Source organism: Strix aluco, chromosome 4 (assembly GCF_031877795.1).
Source record: "Strix aluco isolate bStrAlu1 chromosome 4, bStrAlu1.hap1, whole genome shotgun sequence".
In the NCBI taxonomy this organism is placed as follows: Eukaryota; Metazoa; Chordata; class Aves; order Strigiformes; family Strigidae; genus Strix; species Strix aluco.
Window position 1 is genome coordinate 74,781,415 of NC_133934.1, and position 20,154 is coordinate 74,801,568.

Sequence of the window (20,154 nt, forward strand, 5' to 3'; positions counted from 1 at the left end):
CCCTTTAAAAACAAAATAAAACAAAAACCCTCTTAAGCAGCAGTATCTTAAAAATAGAGAGATCAATGGCTATTTCACTAAAATAGTTTTGTTCCTGGAGGACTAATTTCTAGGTAATTAGAGTTTACAAAGGACATCTATCAGAGTATCTGCTGTAAAGCAGACACCAAATAAGGGGAATGTCTGAAAGAGAAACATATGATGGGAAAAGTTAGACACTCCGCACTGTCATCCCCCCGCCTCCCCAAGGTTGCCTTCCATTGTTCTACCCATCAAAAAACCTTCTTTTCCATACTTTGATGTTTAGTTACAAGGTTTAACATTTGTACATCGTCTCTCAAATGTCTCCAAAGTTAAGTCAAACTCCTTGGTATGGCTGTAGGTATAATTATAGACTACAGAACTGTCATTAGTGCACTGCAGAATATTAACAAAAATATGAACTGTAAAATATCCTTACTAACTTTGCCACTGAAAAAAACATTTCTGTATGTTTGTATTAATAGTAGTTAAAATGCAAACATTTAAAGATTTCCATTTAAAGATACCTATAAATGGCACTAAAACTTGTCTTAGAAGAATGACGGTAAATATTGAATAAAGTTCTATGAGCTAAGATACTAGAAAACTGTCATTGGAAATAAATGCTTTGTAAATATCAGTCAGTGAAGCTTCACAATACTTCTGTAGAATAGAGAAATGGTAATCTATTTCTTCATTTCAGCTACTCTGTTAGTATAAGGTGTGTCTGATGGAGCCAATGACAATACATGGGACAGAAATAAGAAGTCTGTGTTGCCAGTCCAGTCTTAGAACAATGCAGTGTTTAGGTAGTGAGAGTTTGATTTTGTTCATAACAGTTATTTAGATCCTAACTCTTAAAATTAAATCTCATTTCTCTTTTAATACAATTATTTCTTAAGAGCTTGTGTATATCTTTACAATTAAACTAAACTTCATGGGTAGTGCAGGTTAAGGTTGAAAAGTGTATGTTAAATGATAATATGGTTAAGGTGAGAAGAAAGGAAAGTTCATGGCGTAATGCCTCTCCAGGTGAACACTGTAGCTATTAAAAGATGCCTGGAAGCAGAAGTGTAGGAGACTCGTATTTCACAGCAAATGTGCAGCTGAATTCACAGCGTGCTAGAATCCATGAAAAACAGGCAAAGGGTAGGGGCTGAACACAATTGTTTACCTTTCGTTTAGTTCCTTCACTATAGAAATAATATAGCTACTCTGTAAGTGAACATGGGAGATAAGTTGTGACCCCAGTAAATAACCAATATTTGGAGTTTTGTACAATTCATGAACAGCTGGATGAGTGCTTTCTTGTTTTGATCACTGAATGACAGGCAATTCAAATAAATTGTGTTATTACGAGTTTCCAGCAGGTACGTTCCTGCTCAAAGAATGTTAGTGTACTTATCCCCAAAACACAGAGAAATATTTGTCCTATAATAAGTAGTAAAATATGAAAAGAAGTAAATATTTTGAATATTAATTAAGCAGGCTCTTTTTCAAAGTTAAGTCTCTTTTCAGTGTTCAGTCCTGATGATGGCAGTACTTCTGTCATGCACAGAAACAGGTGTAAGTAAGGGACAGTGCTTTATCCTAGGGGATTCTTCAGAAAGTCCTTGTTTCTCTCAGTAAATAATTGCATTTTTGTCTTAATTATAATTTCCCATTCTAAAATGCATAGTTTATTTGTCATAAGTATCTGGGTTTTTTTTAAATCATACTTAAAACTTTTAATATGCTTCCATACATTTTCAGTTTTTTTAAATCAGCGTAATTCTTTTAAATGAACAATAGAGGATAATTTTGGGTCAAAGCTCAGTCTTAATAAATGTAATACCAAAATGTCCAAGAATGATTATTCAACAACTGTGTGAGGATATTTGGGGCAGACTGGTCATAATTAATTGCACAAACTTTGAGCAACTGAGAGACTAGGATTAGAAGGAAGAACGTTAAGTTATTTTGCAATGTGAAGCATGGACACTCGTTGAGTTTCCTGGTATTCATACTTCTTATTCTGTTTAGCTTTTTGTCGAGTTTAAAATCTTCATTGAAGATTATAGTTTCTTGAGGAACAACCCTTTTTATTCTAAGAGCAGCAGAATCAAAATAGTTTTGTTTGCTGAAGTTAATAACTGATGCCATGTAAGCTAATGTATAACAATGAATAATAAATTCTTCCATATTATCTGCTTACTTGTTGTTCTTTTTGGTAGAAGTTACGTATCTGACCAACTAATTCATCATAAATTCTTTCACATAAGTTATTGTTTGATGTTTATTATGTTTACAAGTTTTGATACATGTAAGGTTTAATTTTAAGGGTAAGCATAAATGAAACTCTTAGACTGTGGAAGTAATATAACTTATTTTCTGTTACTGTGAGTGTATTTGCATCTCCTAAAATTTATCATTCTTAAAAGACATAATAACTGTGAGAGAGGAAAAGAGCTATTATCCACTGTAGCATAGAGAAAAACCCATCCTATGGGGACATGCTTCGACATTTACATGTATTCGAGCCTGAAAAATTGAAAAATCTATTGCATTTTTTTAACACTTTTGTCAGATAAGGAGAATAATTGAAATTGTCTCTTACACAACCTTCCAGATCAAATAGTGACATATTCAAAATGTATTTTGTTATCTCACACCATAGGGTGATCTCAGTGATAAAATTAAAGGAAACATCCATTCTGATTTTCTCTTAATTTATTGGCAGAGTAGTGTTTCTCCCTCTGAATTTTACCGTCATCATATGGAAAAAAACATATTTTCAAGCTTTACATCATTCAATTCGTATTTTACATAATTCAGATTTAGTAATTCAAAATCTATATTTTCTATACTCAATCAGTTTAATCGATATATTGAAAATAATGCACTAAACGATTATTCCATTTTGAACTCTGAAATAACAAGAAACTATTCCAAATACTTGGATGTTTCCACTTGTTAAGGAATATGTGAGCAGATAAAATCATGACCCATACAGTCCTGTTATAATACCACTAAACAGGGATTTCCTGAAAATATAGCAGTGTCAAGTACAACCACAGATAACTCCTTTCCTACTGTTCTCCAAGCACATTTGAATACACAGAGGAAGGAATTGAGATCTTAACACAATGAATGTGTTGCTGAAATCCTAATTATTGGGTGAAAAAACTTTGGAACCAGAGTTCTAAGCAGACTTAAGATTTACATTTATAGGTCTTCCAGACCTCTCATTTCGAAGAGTTTACTTGGAATATGAGTAAAAGTAAGTAAGTTTACTACAAAGTGTAATGCTGTTGAGCTTGAACTGTTTTGTGGGGTTTTTTCCATCTTGAAACTAGTATTGCTAAAGACAGCAAATAATACAGTGCAGAATTCAGAGCTGCTTCAATGCCCTTGTCACATTTATCACTGTACATTGATAAACAATGGAAAATGTGATTAAAAATTTACTTCCGAAAAAAGCTACCAACTCTTGTGAAATGAAGACTTTAGTAAACCTGTAGATTTGTAGACTGTGAAAAGTCAAGACTCTTCTACTGTTTATATATAGTCCTGTGTTTTGTTTGCACTTTGTGGATGATACTGTGTTTTATTCTCTCTTTTCAATTCTCTGTATTGTACATTGAGATAGCCTGAAAGAAAACACTTTAATCTTGTGTAATTAATTTTTCAGTACCAGTTTGCATAAATTGTGTGCTAAATATTTCATTTGCTGCAATAATAAGAATAGACAATGACATAAGAAAAAAACTATTGCATAAGTTGTATTTCTTGAATATCAGAGAAGTTGACCTGCATTTTGGATGCCTGTAGTGCTTGTGAGAGCTGCTGGAATAATATGCCTGAGTACCACTACGGGTGTTTTGCCAAAGAATTACAATAGTTAATCACAAGAGAGCATCAGGAGAAGCAGAGGGAGCCTTCCAGTTTCACTGAGAGCTTCTTTAATTATGATTTATGGTAAGAGAGTATATGTGCAAGATCAGTCTTTTTCTGATCTGTTTCTATCAGTTATGAGAATGCTTTTGATTATCAGATCATCAGCTTAATTCAGACAGGATAGATACTACGTACTCATTTCAAAGGCTTTTGGGCCAGAGGGATAAAGAAACATTGGCTCATTCTGTCTTCCACTGAACACAGGCTCTGCTGTGATGCATTTTGGCCCCCACCAATTTGGGCCAAAAACTGAACTAGGGACAGAAATTCATTCTGCGTTTTGTTAGCAATCTCTTGCTTGATTTATGTATTTGTAAGTGCTGAGTTTTTTGATTTAAATATTAGAGGGAAGAAATGAAGAATGCTGCTCGATTTAAAAAAGAAAAAAAGTTTCTGAACATTTAAATCTAATATATTAGTTCTAGCTAAGTTATTGTCCTCCCCTCACACTTAAAAAAAATAAAACAAACCAAAAACCCAAACAAACAAAACCCCTAGAATTGGTGAAAAGTGGCAATAATATTGACAGTATTTTATGAAGAGTTGTTATTTTCTTAGAACTTTAATGTACATTGCTATATCAGCTTCTGGATTGCAGGTAAGTGCAGGACAAAGGAGATAATGGGACAAAAACCAGAAAATGAATCGTGGTCTGTTTCTTCACTGAAGCTAAAGTAGGATGCCAACAATGATGACTTCATTTGCTGTACTCCATTATTGACAAATCACTATTGCTGATGTGGCAGGGATCTAGATGTAATGACCATGCTGAAGTTGACTCTGATTTTTTGTTCCTGCTTTGTCTTTACATAAAGACAGCATAAACATTCAAGGTCAGGGCAGACTGAGCTCTGAGCAACCTGATCTAGTTGAAGATGTCCCTGCTTATTGCAGGGCCGTTGGACTAGATGACCTTTAAATGTCCGTTCCAACCCAAACTGTTGAATGATTCTAGATAACTTTCCAGAGGCAAGTGGAGCAAAACAGAAGCAGAGGCCTGAGTCACTGACGTATTACCCCTAGTCACCTTGCACTGTTTTACTGAGAAGTGTTACATTATTTGGGAAGATGTACTTATGGAGAAAAGTTGCATTGTTGCTGGTGTGTTAGCACATAAGTTAAAAGTCATATTACAGTTCCCAAATAAGCAAACAATATTGCCAGGGTTCTTGCCAACATTAAGTAGTGACAGATTGTGTATGAGACATTGCAGAGTATGCTGTATTATGACAGTTGTTTTTATGACCAGAACCATTGTACAGCTAGGTAAAAAAGGTATAATATATACATATGCACAGAACAATATTTTATGCTATAAGCACACGCTTCTGATGATGGTAAACTTGATAAAACTGATACTTTCTTGTTTTCTTTCATGATGTGTATGGAGCTAAGTAGAGTTCTAAGTTTTGCTATTCTTTTGATATCTTACCTTAAAAATGCTGTGGATCACTAAGAGAAAATGCTAACTCATGCAAAATCTAGTGTGAGCTTTGAAAGCCATAACTGTGGTTAGGCAGGCCAGACGCAGACATCATACTGTGCTGCAATTTGATGCTTATATAATGCTAATTTCTGCATAGGGCTTAACCCAGAAAGACACCAAACTTGTGAAAGGTATTAAATGTCCCCAATGTTTAGTAGCTCAGTATAAATTTAAGATAATCCTTTAAGATAATTTCAGTGTTAGCCTCTGAATGCATTGAGAAGAATCAGGCATGTTACCTTTATTAAAAAGAACTATACAGAAAGCTCATTACAATTCAAATAGCTCTCCTGATAAAAAAGAATAAGCATATTTCTTATAGGCTGTAATTGTTTCAATATTTATCTTGCTTTTCTCCTCCCAATTCCTTTTGTTGTCTCCTTCAGAGCCTTCCTAATGGCAAGATACATACTGACATGAATCTGGGCAAAAAATTATTCCAGTTTTTCTTTGCCAATATCTATGAAACTTCCTAATTTTTTCCAAGATAACTTGGCAGAACTAGTATTCATTTACAAAGAAAAAATAATTAGGCTGTATAGCTAAGAGGATTACATAATTTAGCAATGAGTCCCTGAAAACATTTTTATGGACAAAGCACAATGTGATGTAATTTAAAAATGTTATGCAGCGCTCTGAGAAGCCTTCCAGGTTTGTTTTGATGGGCATACAGGACCTACAATTTTAAAATATGCTCAGATGAATCTCGTTTTATCGTGATCAATATATCTGTAAAAACAGGTCAAGCTTCAGGTCCGTTGTCATCTTGTGTGCTCACTGTATGACATGTACAGTGAAACTGAAAGGAGTGCTAAGCTGAATCTCTGTAGTAATGCCACTCTGCTTTTACAGCTGTTACACTCGTATAAGCAAAAGACAGTGCACAACAGTAAAAGTTTTAAATAATGGAGGAATAGAATATACTGTGCTGTGTACTATTAGAAGAGAATTGGATGGCATAGCATATTCGTACTGCAGTCTATCTGCATTGAGAAATGAAGTTGAAAAAACAGTCTTTCCTAGAGTTAGACCTCAGTGACATAGGGAAGTCTCAGCCGCTCAAGGCAATACACGTTAATATGTAGTCTCAAATCCAGTGTAGGTTGTAATTTAATGCTAGAAGTCAAGAACCTCTCTGGACGTTTTGTGGATATGAACAAAACTCAAGTAAGCAATTTGTGGTTGTCAGACAAAATGATATGTAAAACAAAGTTAGTTAATTTGACTTTCATAAACTGTGAAAGTTCAGCAATCCACTCAGGTCTAGGTGTAAGGTCATGTTATGTCTATGAATTAACTCTTGGAGCCTGAATTTTTCAGTTTCAAGTGTTGTATTGTCATGGTTTGAACGCAGAGGGCAACTGAGCACCATGCAGCCATTCATTCACCCCTTCCCCCTCAGGAATGGGAAGGATATAATAAAGCAAAAGGCTCAGGAATCAAGATAAGGACAGGGAGGGGTGTCTCACCCATTATGGTCATGGGCAAAAGACAGACTCGTTAGGGGAAGAAAAAGAACATCAATTTAATTCAAACACTAACAACAACAACACTTAACAAATGGAGTAGGACAGTGAGAAGTATAATCACATCTTAAAAACACCATCCCTCACCCCTCCCTTCTTCCCCGGCTCAGCTTTCCTCCTGATTTCTCTACCTCCTCCCCTCAGTGGCACAGAGGGCACGGAATGGGGTTATGGTCAGTCCTGCTGCTCCTTCCTCCTCAGGGGGAGGACTCCTCACACTCTTATCCTGCTCCAGCGTGGTTCCCCTCTCATGGGAAACAGCCCTCCACAAAGGTTCCCTGACATGAGTCCTTCCCACAGGCTGCAGTTCTTCCCAAGCTGCTCTGGCATGGGACCCTCCCACACATTGTAGTCCTCCAAGCACCGAACTACAACAGCGGGGGCTTCCAACAGAGTCCCAGCCTTCTGCAGGCACAGCCCCGTGCTCCAGTGTGGGGTCCTCCACAGGCAGCAGAAGGACATCTGCTCCACTGGTGACCTCCATGGGCTGCAGGGACACAGCCTGCCCTCTCACCACAGGCTGCAGGGGAGTCTCTGCTCCAGCATGCCTCCCCTCCACCTTCTCCTTTTCTTCCACTGACCTCAGTGTTTACATAGGTGTGCTCCTCGCAACTCCAACTCCTTCTCCCAAGTTCCCCTTCTTAAATACGTTATCGCAGAGGCGCAGCCACCACCGCTGATGGGCTCGGCCTCGGTGCAGAGGCAGGTTCAACTTGGAGTTGGAGGAGATTCAAGAAGCTTCTCCCAGAGGGCCACTGCTATAGCTCTCTCCCTCACTACCAAAAACTCCAACCACACACAGAAACCCAACACATGTATTGACCACTAATTGTGTTCTACTGACCACAAAAGGGCTATATCTCAAAAGTAATGCAGGTGTTAAATACAACTATGTAAAAGGCTTCTTGGTCTGCTTTTACAAAATCTCTGAGAGATATACAACCTAGTAGATATCTCTGATTTACAAACTATGAGTTAAAATAATGGTAGAACTGTGGTGCTCCATCTGCATTGGATTTGCAGTGGAAGGGCTCTTCTCTTGATGTGAGGCACCTGTAGCCTTGTCCAGGGTGAGGGCTTTGTCTGCATTAGAGGTGGAAGCCATTTTTAGATGTTATTAATTCTTTTTGTGGATACATTGGGTTCAGAGAGGTGCAAGGGTGATAAAATGATCATATCTCAGAGCTGGTGAGTGAGGCATGTAAAGTTTAGTCAAGACCTTATGGATAAGTAGGAAAGAAGCAAAAGCAGATGGGGCCCCTATTGGAAGAAACCAGGAAAATACTGTACTGTTTCTTTATCAGTGGTTGAAAAGGTCAAAAAAGGACAAAATAAGACAAAGATACATGCACTGCAAGGTGGTGAAAAGAAGTAGTTGCTGATGTCAAAAAACATACAGAGAGGTCACTAAAAGAATTGTTTGATGCACCTTACTAAGCCAACCCAGGGGTCAGAAGAAGCAAAGTCATGTCTTAAGTCAATAACCTGAGTTAAGACATGTTGTCTGTTCTTGGCTTCATCAGCATGAATGAGCATTGCAAGGATGAAATTCTAACCAATGCTGTTATCATTGGATTTGGATCAGGAAGGCAGGTACAGGTGACTATCATCTAGTTCTAGTTGGGAAGACTAAGGTACTTCAGGATTTAATTGAAACTGGATTATTGATCAATCCCAGGTAGCTGGAACTGCTGGTTGATAACCATTAAGATGAAAATAATGTAATAGTGCCCAATAATTTTTAATGACGTGGAACAAAGTCCCTGAAGCAAGCCTTATCTGAGGATGAGAAAAAAATCAATAGAGCAGCTGGATGAGGTTTGTTTGGGGTACTTCAGTGCACGGTCAGTTGTATTTTAAATACCATAAATATGTTAGCATCTCTTCAGTGATTAAATTGATGTCTTTATTACTAATTTGTAGGGATTTAATTTAATTTATTATTTTATTTAGTTTAAGAGAACTATTTTTTTATGTAAGTAAATATATCTGGATTTTATGTATGTATTAATTTTTTCACGATTAGGTCTGGTGGTCTAAATATCGAATGTCAGCTTCTGGACAGACCGCAGAAGTTACATGCAGATGCTCATATTAACGTGTAGGCACACAGGTAGTGTTTTTACATGTCTGTAAACCTCTTAACAACCAGGTGTGGTTGATGGACAGCTTGAAATTGACTTTTTTCAGTGGCATTTAAGGCAGATCTTTTATAATCACATTAAAACCTTTTAGAATCTTTGATCCCTTGACATTCATTATCTAATATCAAACAAATGGTCAAATACGCTTTCTTGTGCAGGCTCTAATCTTTTTCTACCTGTACATCTTTTTTCAAAGTGTCTCATTACAGATCTGCTTTGCAGGGGTATTTTTATCACATAATTGGAGTTTTTCAGCGATCAGTACTAGGTTCATTTCATTTCATTCTTCATGATAATCAGCTTCTTGGCAAATGAGCGATTTCTAACATGTCTATGTGTGCAAATGCTGCTAGTACTCTATTTAACTCAGATGGTATTCTCATACTCCCTAGTACTCTTTCTCTAGGATACATGATCTGCTTGCGTGTAATCACCTTTTCTGCAGTTTTAAGAAGTTTCAAAATTTTGCCTGATATCAAATGCACTATGATAGTAATCACTGTGACAACAAGGCATGTGTTACTGTAGGATGTCAGTAATGTTTTCAGCTACTCAAATGAAACACTGAGGACTTCATGAGACCAAAAATACAGGATTAGATGGCCCATTTCTGATTGTTTCTATTTACTAAAAGAATCTAGTGTATAAAGATTAATTTTATTTCCACTTTTTATGACATCCAAATTTTCTAAATTCAAAAAACTTCAGAGGATAAATTACTAAAACATGTACTATGTTAAGAAATCAAACAAAACACCACTTACTGTTGACTCTTTATTAAACCATGTATCTTGATTATACCTCAGTAATGTTACCATTTCTATCTGGAGCAGTTTAAGAATGTTAATTGAACTTTATTAGTTTCCTAAGATAATATTGAATGTAAAACTAATCCTGCTGATTGACTATTATTGCAAGTTGTATTGAAAATTAAATTGGAAACTTTTTCCACTTCACATGACAAACTTTAGGCCGTTCAGGTTTATGGATTGCTGAATTTTAAAGACAAATTACTTTTTGTCTTTTAAATTCCAAAATACAGAGTAAAGCTTAAAGCAAAACCAACACTTTGTCTTTGAAGATTTCACAGTGCACATGCATGGAAGATTATCTTCTATTCAAACTGCAAAATTTCCCTTGGGCAAACTTGAAGCTGAATGGTGCTATGTCATAAATTCTAAAGATGTTTATACATGTTAACCTGCTAGCAAATGATCTGTGTGACTTTTGTTTTATTTTAGTCTGAGGAACTCCTTCAGTCTATCATAATTAAATTATCATGCCTATACACAAGGCTTAATGCATCATCGTGATTTGGGTTTTTTCAATTTTTAGTGCTTGGTATTTTTGCTTAAAATTTGTGTTATGGTTTAATAATGATTCAAAAAATATTCTTCTTCTACTATGGGCTTGATAAATTTTTTTCATATGTGCAGAAGATCCCTTCCTCACCTGAAGGAGCGAACCTCTTTTCAAACAATACCAAGGCAAAGTCTTTCTGTCTATATTGGTCAGACACCTATGAATTCTTCTTAGCTTAAAGCAGAAACTAGTTTGGCTGTCTCCTATGCTTTCCTGGAATGCTGTGTGCTATTTTAGCCAATTGATCTTGGTAGGACTCAGTCCTTCCAGAGCAATACCAAGATATTGAATTGTCTCAGTATTATATGGCTGTCTTTTCTCCAATGTGTTGGCAAAGGACAAAATTGAAAGCTTCCATTTTGGTTGATATATTTTTACTTTTTGTCTGTTACAATGTATATAGTGAACACCACCACCACCACCACCACCCCCATTTTTAGGGTTCTTTGTCCACTGGTACTGATTAAAATATGATTAACCTAATTTTAGAAGCAAATTTTATGGCCTTGTGTTTTTGTTGCATCATGGTCTTGCTGCAAACAATTATTTCATTTGGGGCCAATGCAACAGGAAGGCTCAACACAGAATCATGGTGACAGCTGTAATATCTTCTTGGCAGTGTGGGGCATGACTCAAGAAGCTTTTTAAATTTAAGTAATGAATCATAGTAGTTGAATATTCTCTACATTCCGTTACTTGTTTTTTCTATAAATACTGCTGTGTATTAATGAAATGCAGCTTTTTTTAATTGAAGCACATCAAGTAATTGCAGTACTTTTACGTTTCGTAGTTCTGTGCTTATAGTGATAGCTCAGAACAAGCTTCTGTTTCTTATGAAAAGATTAGGACAGTTGTATATGAAAAAAAATTAGAATGTGTACAAAAGCATGCTACGTAGTATTTCTGAGTGCTTTGGATTTCAGCTGCTTCTTTAGGTGTTACATAGACCACATTTCCATTTGACCTCTCACTGAAGTGTGAATATACATATACATTACTGGACATACAGTATATTCTGAATGTTAAAATGCCTGTATTTTATATAGAATACAAAATGACTGAAGTATCAGGTGTTTTGTTGTATGAGGTTTGAATAATTGTTTCCATATGGCATATGATAAAAAGCTGTTGCAGCCAAGGGTTGATAAACTTACTGTTTTTATTCCAGATGGCCCAATTTGTGCATCTGCATTAATATTAAAAATTTAAGTGTTTTCTTTGAGAATCAGCTGAACAGTGTCCTGGGAGCCAGGAATGTCTGTTCTGGGCTGATTTTTCTACTGCGGTTCTTCTCCTTCTGTCTCAATTCCATTTTTAATTTTTTTTTTTATTTGTAAACATCCCTCATAGTGTTTAACTCTAAATTGGGGAACTGTTTGTGAACAGATATTGGAAAAAGAAATTTACATGCAGTTTATGTACAGATTTTGAGTAAAGTTGCATTTTAGATAAGTTTAACCCACTTTATTTTTAGCCAAAAGGAAACATAAAGGCTGAATAAATATTTAAGTGAATTCAGCCTGAGTATGTAGAAAACAGATGTAAATTACTAAGACAAATTCCCTTTGTATTAAACTTTTCTTGCACAAAAATCTTTTGAGTAGCTCATTAAAAATACCTTGTGGGTAAATTTTCTGATAAACCAATATCCTTCACAGAGACGCTAAAGTAGTAAGTACTTGAAAAGTTTCTTTTTTCCTTGTCAAGTAAAAGCTTCATTCTCAGAAGAAGAGCTTGTATCTGTCTATTTGGATAAATTTTTATATTTACTTAGTATGCTAGGAGAAAAATACTGTTGATTGAGCTGCTGTGTATTCTTTAGAACCACCTGAGGATATTGTCTGCCTCTTTCTAAAGCCTCTAAACTCACAGGATGTTTATCTTTCTAACCAAAACGAGCATGCAAAACAGATACTGAAATAATGCCCATAATAAAGGGAAAATATATGGATTTTTTTTTCTTTTTTTTTAGCAAGAGTTGGTGACAGCAGGCTGTTCTTATGACCGTCCTGGTTCATCTCGTCTACAGAATAAATATTTGAATGTTATTGTTACTCAGGAGTTAAAACAGCAAACATATAAAGTCTTCTTTCCCTGTGTGTTTTTCTGAATATCCCTCAGTTTTGCCCTGCAGCCTCTTCTGAAATAAGACTTTTCCCATTTGTACTCCCAACTGCAATTAATATTAGACACAATTTGAATAACTATATGTAATTGTTCTTTTCCATGCCTTACCTTGAAAAAAATTCTTAAATCTTACTCTAAATTATTTGCAAAGAGGCCATGCTACTAATTTTTGGAAGTTAAGCTCATAAACTAACGAGCTTTTCTTCCACTGTCTACTAATTTTCCCTGAACTCTTCTTCACACAGGTGAGTGGAGGCTAAGAGAGATAATGGTTAACTGGGAATCTTCCAACAAAATGTCTCTGCAGCAGAAAAAGGTAAATTTGTTTATATAAAATATTTTTGCAGTAATAAACACCTCATTTTTTCAGGAGGACTTTCCTACATTTAGGATGTACTTGTAGATAAGGAGCTTTAACCAACAGAGCAAAGTCTGTAAAATTTTGCCCTTACTCTCTTAGTTTTTTCATCTTTTATCTCAACACTTGCTTGTGAAGTCTTGTTGAAGTCTTAACCTATGTGAAATGTGTCTGGAGAAGCTTGCAACTTGTTTGAGAAAAGCAGCTATAGTTCATAACACTTGCAAGCTCCCTTTGCAGTCTGCGTGTCCCGTGTCCCACGTGTTTGTCTCTGAACTTTTGGGTTCTTCCGGTATAGCTTCCAGCACAGCTGGTGCAGCCCATATAACCTTTGCAAGAAAGAGTATGCTTGCAGGTTGACACTGGTGTTTGTATGAGATGACTTGAGAACACTGTTTCTGGATGTGTAAAGGAAATTATAACCTTTACTGGAGGGTTCATGTAAGTTATAACTGATAACAGAAGATCCTACAGGGGGAAAGGACATTCTCCTTACCATTGGTCCTACATAGAAATCATCTGTCAAAGATGATGAAAAGGCTAAATCCTGTTCACTGTGAGCTAATTCATTGTGGCTTCTTACAGGAAAGAAGCTGGCCTAATCTACACCACGGTTAAATGTATGCAGATGAAAATATAAGGTCAAAATGATGCAAAAATAACAAACCAGAAGGTTCTAGAAAAGCAATGTTGGGAAAAAAGTGACATCATATTTCTAATTTCTCTAAACTACCAGAGCTTAGAGAGAAACTGTTATATCTTCCTATTTCAGTGGAGAAGTAAATCTCACACACACCCCACTGAAAAAAAGCCAGGAAAAGGATTTTTCTTGTATTTTGAATGCAATTAATTATTACATATTCTATTTTTTATTGGAAGCTTAAAACTTGAGGGTTATTCCCTATTTAATGCAAAATCAGAGTTTATGTCTGGGTAAACAGGGGTATTCTGCTATTATTCCTGCCTACCAGTAGATTTGCATAGTTCACTAAGTACTAATTAAATTCCCCAAAGCTGTCAACATTAACCCCTGAATGTGTGTTAGAAGAGCTATGGATAAAGTGCAGGCAAATAAGGAGAGCAACTCTAATAATCTTGCGGAGTGGAACAGTAGGCTGGATAATCTGTTGGATGCATTAGCATATACTTGTGATGTGAATGTAGAAGGCTGAGGAGTATAAAGCATGTGAAAGGGGCACTTTTGTTAAAATAGTGTGGGTGGTGTAGTAGGTGAAAAATTGTCCCTTGTAGTGATGTATTAAGATACAGTGAGGTGATTATTAAAATGCCAGCATAAACCTAAAAGACTTCTGATTTGAATTTCTGATGTTTCAAATATCTGATGTTTCAATTTTCTAACTCTCCTGAGAAGAGAAGCAAAGCCTGTGTTTATTTGATTGCACAGCATAATAAAAAATAAATTATATTTAGAGGAGCAGTATTTGCAATCTTGATGTCTGATATTGGTCAAAAAGCCTTAGAAACAACTGATCTGACAGTTTTATTTCTTTTCAGAGTGTATCATGCAGCTCTCTAAACTCCTTGTAATATAATCGGAAAGCACTGACCCATAATCTACAAAAATAGCATAAATAATACATTCCAGTTTAGTGAATCTTGTACTGGAGACAAGCTCTAGTGATAATATATGAATTATCTTATTCTGTCCTCTCCATTACCCTGTCAGTAGATGTGGCAAGATACTACGGTTCTTCAAAGCTCCAAAGCACTATCTACAATATTATGGATATAGATGCCCGGCTCCTTAGTGTTTCAACTTCTAGCTCATTCACCAAACCAGTAAGTGTTCATCACATATTTTTTTTTAGATTTAAATAATCACAGAGCACAAAATTGACAGACCAGTGTGAAACAGCATTTGTGAAGATACAGAAGTTTTCTGATGATCTGTCTTCATCATTCTGTTACTTGTTCCATTCAAGGAAGAGCTGTCGTTAATGAAAGCTGTTGGAATAGAACAACTCCATATAGAGAAGGGTGAGAAGCCTACTTTCTGACAGTCATTCGGTTTTCTTCTTGCTTCTTGTTTTAGTACAATTCAGATTTCAGGATGACTTTTGCAAGACTAATATTTTCCTATAAATGTGTGCAAGTGTAATGAAAAATGTAGCAAAAATCAAACAAAATCCATATATAATAAGCCAGTTATTACCTCCACTAACACTGTATCATGAAAATATAATTTCAGAATAAGAAAGCTCTGCAAAGTATTACTGATCTTCCATACTCAAAATACTTTATTTCAAATGTCTTGCCCTCACCACCCACCTCCCTGTGCACTGAAATATGCAAGGTACAACATTAAATTTATCATACTTCTGCACAAAGTATGTTTGGCCTGGAAAAACTTGTCATTCCTGGGTGAGATAACTAATTATTTAAAAAGTTGAGATACTCTCACAAAGCTTTGAAGTGGTAAAAAAACATGACTTTTTTCACTTTTAACCAAAAAATTAATAAAACTTTCAAAGATATACAGAACAGTAATTAATTATGGTGCCTCTGGGTTTTAAAAATACTGTAATTTTCTAATTACAGAGCTTCCAAAGTCTGATTTGCTCTCAGATACATGCATATAACATTACTAAGGTTAAGAGAGGTAATACGTAACTTCAGGAGAGGGAAAATATATCCTAAAAGACTTTCATGTTGTACACATAACAGATCATAATGTATAATAGAATCAAAAATACATTAATTTTTATCATAGATATTGGAATTAAATATTACATACTCTCTGTCTAGACTTTGGAAAAAGCTCTAGCAAATATAACTGAGGAAGGAAAAAGGAAGAGACAAGGAGGGTTAAAATGTAATCATCCATCTTAAATATAATTTAGAACAGTTTCAAAGTTTCCCTGGTGCTGTATTGTTGTAATTGCTGAAATAAGGCCACCTGTTGGTCAAGTCCATTCTGCTTTTTCTCACACTTGCTACAGGTGCCACGTTCACAATTAATTGCTCTGGGCAATTGTGGGAAGGTGACAGAAGGCCAAAAAAAATCTGAGGATTATTCAGAGCTTCTGTTTTGAAAGCCACCATATTTTTTTTTTCTTCTTTTGTGGCAAGAAGGATTATGTATTTTGACTGAAAAAAAGGAAAGGGGCAACTAGTTCATATAACAGTTTTTGTAGCTTTAAGTGATGTCTGATGGATCATTTAAATTTTAAATGGAAAAAAGTTACATCTAATCTCCTTCCAATTTGTGATAGTTCATAGCCTAATTACTTAATTTGGTAAGATGGCATTAATGAAAAAAACAGACATTCTTTTTTTTATAACTATATTCTAATCTTTTTTAAGTATTTTGTCTGCAGTGTTGTTCGCTAATCCTATGTAATTGAAAACTATGCAAAATTATTCCCAGATTTCAATTTATTTTAGTAACTATATATAGGATCTACTTACAGACTCATGCAGTATTTTTTTGTGTCCTGACCTTGACAATATGTATATGATTTACTGAAATACAAAGTAAAAATAATTAAAAATAATGGTTCTACTCTTAAAGGTTAAGATTACTATTAAAAATGATACGCTGAGTTCTAGTTGATAATATCAAATTATGTTCATTGCAGTAATTAATAAACTTTAAGACAATTGATTAAACTTATTAGTCTGTAGCAGTACTGTGTACAGAGTATAGAGTTATCTAGTTATATAGTGTACAATGTTTCTGTTGTTATAAAAGAGGATTTGGAACAAGGAACTGTTTATTGGAAGTAACCAAGATTATTTCTTTTTCTCTTTCTGAGACTCCAAATGATATTTCAAACCAATTGACGTGATCCAAGAAGGTAGGTAGAGCGTTTCAAGGTTTGGCGTTAGAACATGTACCTTTTCAGCACCTGCCCATCAGTAAGAAATACTAAAGTACGTGTCAGATACTGAGGTTCCTTTCACAAGGCATGAGTAGCATAAATGTCGTGAATTGGGAACCAAAAGCAGGCACTAGGAAAGCTATGAACTGTGGAAAATCTCAGCTTCTTCTGAAGACCTTAAAACTGGTAGGAGACATGACACCTCCTGCAGAACTGGAGGGGACCCTTGTATGTGCGGGATCTTGGTGTATCTAGACCTCAGACTATACTAATATCCCTTATCTGAGTAGTGGTGAACAAGACTATATGGATGTAGGTGGGGAGACAGTAGCTCAGAACCTGGTTTAGATGATGTGCTAACTGCTTCTGTGGAGTCATGGAAGTGTTCTACAAAAGTGCGTATTTGATGAAGCTCCTTCAATGTACAGGGAGAACAGCTTTTAATTCAGGAATCCCAGCTAAATTCAGGCATAAATTAGATGCACAAAAACAATGCTGTAGGCGTCCTACTTCACAATGTAGGGTTTAAAAACGTGAATGATGCATCATGATCTTCTCCATATGATACTTTGTTTCTCTGGTGACTCCAGCCATTTTGAAGCTTTTTAAGGAATCTGTCAAGAGAAGTCTAAGAAACCCGACTATGGTACTTAATTAAAAGATGTTTGCTGAATTTGGTGTTTTGTTAAATGTTTATGTGCAGCTCACATTTCATCAGGATCGCAGCCTGTGGTAGATACTCACAGGAGTAGTTGCATTTTTAAAGTTTATAAACAGCTGACACCTCTGTGATACACATACCGCTAATTACCCAGTGGAGAATGGATGTTTCTAACTTCACTATAAATGAATGAAACTGCTTTGCTGTTAATCGAAATGTTCGTGATCTGCTTCTTAAATTTGGAAGACACTTATCCAGTCATGCTTGATTTGATTCACTGCTGCGTTTCAGGTGAGGAACTGCAGTGTATGAAGTTCTATAAACTGAAAAAGTGAGCAAGAACCACTAAGGAAATCAGATGTGTTCAATGAAAAATGTTCATTTATTGTTCATTAGCAGAGGTAAAACTCATTGTTACATGAGCTGGTCCAACTTGTAACAAAGCTGTCTATCATATATCCTTCTCTGATTCTCTTAGAAGTTGATTTTTGTTAGTGTGTTGTCTCAGTACATTAGTCCAAGTGAAATGCCACAGGATAGAGATAATATCCGATTACTTGTTTGGCTGAAAATAATTTCTGTTAAAGTTGGAATAAAAGGCATAAGAAATACCGCATCATCTTTAATAAATCTTAAAATATTACAAGGGATCTTGGAATGCTATGAACCAGCTTTTAATGTGTGCTTCTCCATTAAGGCAGAAAATTGCACTGGGGAAAAAAATACCCAACCTGTTTCTGCTCCATTGCAACACTTTCACAGATGATGCTTTGCTTTGAATTTGCATTGGAAAAAATTTAACATTACAAACACTTTCAGTCTATATGAATTCTGATACAGTATGCTAATTAAAAGTCAGTTTGGTTACATATGTATATATGTTCAAGAGAAGTCTGATATCTTTATAAATTACTATTCTCAGATGTTTCTGCTTCTTACCAACATCACTGATTTCTTTGCATATCATTCAAGGAGCACAAGTGTAATCTTTAGACTGTAAGAATAGGGGAAAATTACTTTTTTTTCCTCCTTCCCTATTACAATCACCATCATAACAGTTTCCTGGTTTACCAATCCTATTGTTACAGTCTCTGTCACAGAAATAAGAATGGAATTTTAATGCCAGTGCAGGCTGTGAAATGGTAAATGGCTGTGCAACTGAGTTACTGGAATGTGATATATTAGGTCCGGAATGCACTTATGGGTTCTCCAACCTATAACAGAAAAGAATGGCAATCAAACCAGCAATACTGAATAGGGCAGAATGAGAGATTTGATTATTGGTAGTGGGAAGCTAAGACATTCATTTTTGGGATGGGAAGATTGCCTTGAACTCTTCCTCTTCTGTCTTCCCCCTGTCAATTATATTGTGCAAGCTAATGTATTTACCAACAGGCCTCCTTAGGAATGGTAGCAGTAACCATGTTATTGGAACTCAAGAAACAACAGCTAAAACCAAAAATAAATTCATATCCTGTGTGCCCTTTTCAGTTATAGTACTGAATGGATTTGACCCATAAAATGAATTAAGCTAGTGCATTCATATCATTCCCTGATCTGTTCTCAGTAACATCTGAATCATTTTGTTCTGTATTTTACCACTTGCAGTATGTTGGGAGATATCTTCAATTAGCTATCATTGCTAATTGAATACTTATGGTCAGTTACTACTCAATTATATATATGTAATCACAATAATGGGGGTTATTTGGGTTATTAGGGTTACTTCAGTTTTACAGAATTATAATCCAGATATGAATTTGACTGTTTAGTGGAATCATATTCTTACTCAGTGGGTAACACTCATTGATTTTTATGAAAGTGTCATTTTTTTTCCAGGTGCCATAGTCAATTGCTTCATCTAATTTTATGTGTTTAAACAGTTGAAAAAGTTCCGCAAGCATTCCTTGCCTTGTACTTGTCTGTTCTACATTTTGTTTAATGCTGTTCCTCCAGTTTACACCATGGCATTGTTTCAGAGTGTTTCATATAATATTGCCTTGTCTTAGATATTCTGAATGGTTTTATACTGTCAGCAGTTGTTCTTCCTCAGATTTTCTGTCTTCCCGATCTTTTTCCTGCCTTTGAAGGGTATACTTTATTAACTGACCATTTTGAAACACCTCAACAGAGCAACATCCTATAATCTTAATCTTTAAGAACAAATTTCACTTTGCCTGCCCGGGCCCAGTTTTCCATATTTTGGATATTTAAAAGAATTACTGCCAAAGCACTATTGATATTATTTGTACGGTATTATTGGCATCAGTCATGTAACTGTCACAAGGACAACGATCACGGCAAATGTGCTATTTTTCCAGCACTGGGAAAGGAAAGGAAAAAGTCTGCACTTAGAGGAGTCCTATGAGATGAGTTATCTGTGGATGAACCCTCTGTGATTTCCCCATCCTAATCTCAGGTGAAGATTAAAAAAAATGAATGACACTTCTGCTGTGCAATTCAGTACTTCAGTGAAGGTGATTTGACAGCCATCTCTATGAAGGAGCAGATGGTGGAAGAATACTCTGAGGTGGAGTCTTTTCTTTCCTTCCAGTAGATTCTTTCATTCCAGTGAATAATTGATGCAGAGGGGAAATTCATAGCATAAACTGCTTACTAGAAGCATCAAAATTGTTTGAGAGGAAGACAAAGTTTATTATTTTTGGAGGGGGTTGAATACTATTAGAAGTT

The 20,154-nt window shown here is 35.6% G+C and overlaps 1 long non-coding RNA gene across 1 annotated transcript in view; it reads left to right on the forward strand.

Moving 5' to 3' along the window:
- LOC141922364 (uncharacterized) overlaps positions 1-20,154 on the forward strand; it is a 257,582-nt gene that overhangs the window by 220,647 nt on the left and 16,781 nt on the right. Inside the window, exons 3-5 of the long non-coding RNA XR_012622965.1 lie at positions 12,848-12,918; positions 14,648-14,760; positions 16,737-16,778. This is a non-coding gene — a long non-coding RNA (uncharacterized LOC141922364). The remainder of the gene's footprint in view (positions 1-12,847; positions 12,919-14,647; positions 14,761-16,736; positions 16,779-20,154) is intronic.